Source organism: Triticum dicoccoides, chromosome 2B (assembly GCF_002162155.2).
Source record: "Triticum dicoccoides isolate Atlit2015 ecotype Zavitan chromosome 2B, WEW_v2.0, whole genome shotgun sequence".
NCBI lineage: Eukaryota > Viridiplantae > Streptophyta > Magnoliopsida > Poales > Poaceae > Triticum > Triticum dicoccoides.
The window spans coordinates 720789926-720796202 of NC_041383.1; positions in this window are offsets into that span (position 1 = coordinate 720789926).

The window sequence follows — 6277 nt, forward strand, 5'->3', positions numbered from 1 at the left end:
GGTGGGAGTGGATGAACAGGACCCGTGGCGTTGCCTCTGGATGAACAGGACCCCGATCGATCAAGACGGTTGGGGCTGGATGAACAGGACCCCGTGGAGGGCTGGATGAATAGGGCGACTATCGGTGTCAAAACCGGCGGATCTCAGGTAGGGGGTCTCGAACTGTGCGTCTAAGGCTAATGGTAATAGGAGGCTGGGGACACGATATTTACCCAGGTTCGGGCCCTATCGATGGAGGTAATACCCTACTTCCTGCTTGATTGATCTTGATGATATGAGTATTACAAGAGTTGATCTACCACGAGATTAGAGAGGCTAAACCCTAGAAGCTAGCCTATGGTATGATTGTTGTCGTCCTACGGACTAAACCCTCCGGTTTATATAGACATCGGAGGGGGCTTAGGTTACACAGAGTTGGTTTACAGAGGAGGAGATATACATCCGAATCGCCAAGCTTGCCTTCCACGCCAAGGAGAGTCCCATCCGGACACGGGACGAAGTCTTCTATCTTGTATCTTCATAGTCCAACAGTCCGGCCAAAGCATATAGTCCGGCTGTCCGGATACCCCCTTATCCAGGACTCCCTCAGTAGCCCCTGAACTAGGCTTCAATGACGATGAGTCTGGCGCGTAGATTGTCTTCGGCATTGCGAGGCGGGTTCCATCTCTGAATACTCCAAGATAAATTCCGAACACAAGGACCGTGTCCGGCTCTGCAAGATGAAATTCCATATACCATCGTAGAGAGAATAATAACCCATGAACCTAATCTGCTGACAACTCTTCGAAAAGTGACATCACGCCACGGTCCGGTTTTTGTTCGAACTGTTTTTTACAACCTGCTTCCGCACATATTGCGAGGCAGTTTCTTTGGCACGTCTTGTAAGAGTAGAGATTGTGTCCCCTTATCGAGGGATCTCCATCAATACGGGTATGGGTAACCCAACCAGCGCCATCAATCGAGGCGCTTGGGAAGATAAGAGATTTCGAGAGGCAAGCGGGGAGGCGCACATTCTACATCGTCTTTATAAAGGGACAGAGATCTCCCGTTTTCATCGATGCCTTCTTCCTCCTTTGCTCATCCGTTCTCGCACCCTCGAGCTCCAGTGCCCAAGTTCTCACCTTCTCCGTAGGACCGCAGCATGTCCGGAGCGGGAGGCAAGTGGATGGCCTCCTCTGTCACAGAGGAGAACATTACCAAGCTTCGGCAGGCCAGATACCTAGCCGAGAGTATTGCGCACAGGCTTCTGGCAGAGGGACAAATTACCTCCACTCCGAAGTCTCGGGAGAAAGTAGTATTTCTCCCTCATTTCGTCCGCGGACTAGGATTTCCACTCCACCCATTTGTCCGCGGGCTTATGTACTACTACAGGATAGATTTTCACGATCTGTTCCCGAATTTCGTCCTCAACATCTCGGCGTTCATCTCGTGTGCGAGGCCTTCCTCCGCATCAAGCCTCACTTCGGCATGTGGTTGAAAATCTTCTGCGTGAAGCCGAAGATTGTGAGCGGCCAACAGGTGGAGTGCGGAGGTGCCATGGTGGGCAAAATGCCCAATGTTACATGGCTCGATGGCTCCTTCGTGGAGACCATAAAGGGGTGGCAATAAGGGTGGTTCTACATCACCGAGCCACGCGACGCCAACTGGGTGGCGGCCCCCAAATTAAGATCTGAAATCCCCATGCGGCTCACTTCCTAGGAGAAGAAGGGCCTAGCCTGGGGCGAACCCACGGAGCTGACCAGACTCGAGACCTGCATCGGAAGTATGAGGGACAAGAAGATCAAGCTTGTCAACATGGTCCTGGTCATGCTCATTCGCCGGATTCTCCCGTGTCAAAGACGGGCATTTGATATGTGGGAGTTCGACCCGGCCGAACACCAGATGCTGCTAGAGCTCTTCGACACAACGCACAAAGAAATCTCGAAGGTGCTGTTCAAGATCGGCGAAGTTCCTCCTCCCCTTTCCGAGGACCGGGGGCTCAGCGCAAGGCGCCTCGCCAGTACGGTAAGTCCTCTGGTTATTACAAGATGTTTCCTTCCTAGTACATTCGTGGGAGGATTCTCAGGTCACTATGCTGACCGAACAGGATTGGGTGGAGATGGCGGAGCGGATTGACTATCCAACTCCATTGCCTGAGGACCCAGTAGGCACACTCTTGGCGGAGATGCTAGTTCCGGCGCCTTACAAGGTGCCGGAGAAAAAGGCCGAAAAGAAGGCCGCAGGGACTCGGAAGGGTCTCCGGCGCAAGGCCGCACCATACGCCTCACCAGAAGATGACGAGGCGCACTCCTCCCATGAAGGGGAGGAGAGGAAGAAGAAGGCGCCTCAACTGAGGGGGCGAAGGGTCCAAGAAGGTGGCCGCGGGGACCAGAAAAGGTCCACGGCGCAAGGCCGTGATAGAGTCGGCATCCGAAGACGATGAGGAAGATTCCCCCCCCCCCCCCGAGGACGGGGGAAAACATGAAGAGATGCCTCCTCCCCGTGCTAGGGAGGAGAAGAAAAGGAAGGCCTCCCCATCAGGGTAGGCCGGGTCGCCGAAGAAGGGAAAGGCGTCCTTTCCAGATCACTCCACTACCGCCGCTTTCAGCGACGAGGAGTGGTTGCCCAGGGGCAAACCCCGGGCGAGGTCATAAGTATCTGCATTCCATAATATGTTACGTGCGACTTTGACCTCATGGTCTGTAATGACGCCGAACACATATATGCAGTCTGGCCGGGTCTGATCTCGAGGAGTCCTCCTCGGAGGAGTCTCTGAACGAGTCGAAGATGAATTCACTCCCGACGGCAACCTCCCCACGACCTGTGGATGACACCGAGGTGTTGTCCCGGAGGATGCCAGAGGAGGAGGCAATGGTTCCGGAGACGCCCCAAGGAAAAATCTCGGGCGCCGGACACATGGGGGGTGAGAACCCCGCGGGTTATGCTGATGGGAGCCACAACAAGTCTGACTCCCAGCCGGTTACTGTGCCGGAGCCTGCAAAGGTTCCGGATTCCAGTAAGCAGTCCCTTGCGAAGGAGGGCAAGCCGGCCGTGCCGATGACCTCTGCCCAGCCGGAGGCATCGGATAATTTGTTGGAAGTGCTTCGAGGCACTTCCATCGAGGATGAACACTGTACACTTATGGGTACGGTGATTGAGAAGGTTCGGTTCACCAAGAGCGGATTGATCGAAGCCTGCACCAGCCTGTTAACAGGCTTTTAGGTAAAAAGTGTGAGGAAATATCACCCGATAGACAGTAGCCCCTAATACTCTGGTTGGTGTTCAGAAAGAAAAGCCAAACGGAGGGTCAACTAAAAAACCGCAGGAAGCTAATAATATTTGTCCGTATGAATTAAACAGGCACTGCTGCTGACCGCCGCTGCGCGCATGGCTGAGGTTGCCGGACTCAAGCGCGAACTGGGGCAGGCCGAAGAAGAGCTCGGCCTCGTGAAGAAGCAGCTCGAGGAGAACAAAGGTAAGTGAAACCCCGTCCATATGTCGTATAGAAGATAAAAAGTTGGTGATGCTAAAAAAAGCATCATGGCTTTTGATAGGTACCACGACCGAAGTGGAGGCCCTGAAGGAAGCGCTGTCCGCAGCCGAAGCCAAGGCAGATACGGAGCGCACCGAGCGAGAGAAGCAAGATGCCCGGGTGGGAGAGGTACAACAGGAGCTCCAGGAGGTCGGCAAGAAGTTCGACTCCCTGTAGCATGACTACAAGATGCAAGCGTCTGAGCTTGCGAAGGCCCTCCAGAGCGCGGCTGACGCCAAGGCCGAAGCCCAAAAGGCCCTCCAGGAAATCCAGGCAGCCAAGAAAATAGCAGAGGGTAAGGCATTCTTTATGCAAAGCAAGCATGTGGAGGAGTCATTTCTTTTACTTACACGGATCCAGAGCTCTCCAAGGGCATTCGCAGATCTCCACGCAGCATTTCGGATGCCGCAAGAGTTCTATCGTGCTGAGGAGGGGAGCTCTACAGAGAAGCTGTTCTGGTCCCAATATACTGGGGCCGAACACCCGATGCCTCTGAGTGACCAACTGAAGCAGCTGGTCGAACTCCACAATGCGGCCGAACAGGCCATGAAGGACCTCATAGTCCAGATGTGGCCTGGCAAGCCCCTGCCCGACAGCTACTTTGGCCTGGTGAAGCAGATGGTGCATGCCTGTCCACGGCTAGAAGTTATCAAGCAGTCCGTATGTATTGAGGGTGCCTGACGGGCCTTTGCCCGCGCGAAAATGCATTGGGCCAAAGTGGATGCTGAGAAGCTCGTGAAGGATGGACCCCCGAAGGGCAAGGAGCATCGATACCCCGAAATGTATTATAATGGCGTTATCAAAGGCGCTCGGCTTGTGCCGAATGAATGTCCTAAGAACATTATTTTCGAGTAAATGTACTCATGTCGTCTGTGTAATATGAGGACGAGTTTGATTGCGCTATACAACGCTTTGTTTGATTTAAAATATTACCTTCTCTGCGGCCGTTTATTAAAATCTCAAAGTAGGCCAGTCGTCGGCTTCTGCCCCCTTGTAACTAGTACAGGGGTGTTCGTGGAAAACCTAAACACTCTTTTTCCAAATTCTTGGTCCTTTAAGGAGGTGTTTAGCGCAGCGAACTAGGCAATCAGACTATTCGGCTTTATAACTCTCACTTGGCCATAGAAGTCTATAATTTTAAATTTCGGCGAAGCCCCTAGTATTCAGAAAGCCGAACTGGGGTGTTATACACGCCTAAATCGGGCAAGGCCGATTCTTCGCCTTAAGCGGAAAAAAATCTTTAGGGATTTTAGTACCTCGCGAACAGCGACCAGCTCTTGCCGCATCATGACGGTCAGTTTTCGGCTTTCTTTATTGAGGTGCTCGTCCGGAAGAACCGGGACACAATCGTAGTAGTTCTCCTTGCTCTACCTTAGTCGATATAACGGAACATAAGGTACCAAAACAAGGGAGCCGGGCCAACCCAACTATTGACCCAAGACATGATTCGGAGCTGATGCATATAATGATATAAGTTCAGGGTGCCGCACTGTTGAAAGTGTTCGGACTTTTCTTGCCATTTTGTGGGGCTCGATAAGAAGCCCCTGGCAAACTGAGCGTACCAAAATGTATGGATGCAATATTGAATAAATATTCAACGGAAAATATGAAGATAGTAATAAGAAGCTGACGCTATGTACTACTTCCAATTTATTTGGACAATATGGCAAAGCGTAGGTGTACAATTAATGCATTAAGTGGAAAGAAATAGGACTATTTGACATATCCTATCCAAAGGCAGGCTACATGCGGGTATGTAAGAGCAGGTATAACGATCATTGAAGAAGACCACCTGAGTATTCCCCTGTGTGCAAAGCTTCTTGCCTCCTTGGTGTTCCCTCTGTAATGAGTCCGGTTATCCGATCTCTCTGAAGGGGCTGCCCGAAAGTGGGGTCCTGAAAAAAGAAAAAATAGTATGCGGGCCTCATGGCGGCTGACCCGCACTTTGGCCGCATTGTCGTCTCGCCTCCACCTATGCCCATGGTATTTTGAACGCGTAGTCGTGTATGCGTGACACGAACGCCGCTTCAGTGGGGCTGGGGTGGAGGCCGGATTGCTAATCGAGCTCCTGGCGTGCCTGACGGTCCAGTTGCGGGGTACTCCGGACTCGCTTGACGGTGTTCGGGGATGTCATTGCCAAATTGGCTGTTTGTTGGAGGAGGCTGCTTTGTACTTCTGCCGCGAGGGCCGCAGTATGCTCTTCCGTACGGAGGGAGCGGTCTGTGTTTCCATTGACTGTTATGACCCTGCGAGGTCCTGGCATCTTGAGCTTGAGGTATGCATAGTGTGGTACTGCATTGAAAGGAGTGAACGCGGTTCGTCCAAGTAGTGCATGGTAGCCACTACGGAAAGGGACGATATCAAAGATTAACTCCTCGCTTCGGAAGTTATCCGGACATCCGAAGACCACTTCCAGTGTTATTGAGCCCGTGCAACGGGCCTCTACCCTTGGGATTACAGCTTTAAAGGTGGTTTTGGTGGGTTTGATCCGTGACGGATCGATGCCCATTTTGCGCACTGTGTCCTGATAAAGCAGGTTCAGGCTACTGCCACCGTCCATGAGGACTCACGTGAGGTGGAATCCGTCGATGATTGGGTCAAGGACTAATGCGGCTGAGCCACCATGTCGGATGCTGGTGGGATGGTCGCTACGATCTAAGGTGACCGGGCAGGATGACCATGGGTTGAATTTTGGGGCGACGGGCTCCATCGCATAGACGTCCCTAAGTGCACGCTTTCGCTCCCGTTTGGGGATGTGAGTGGCAT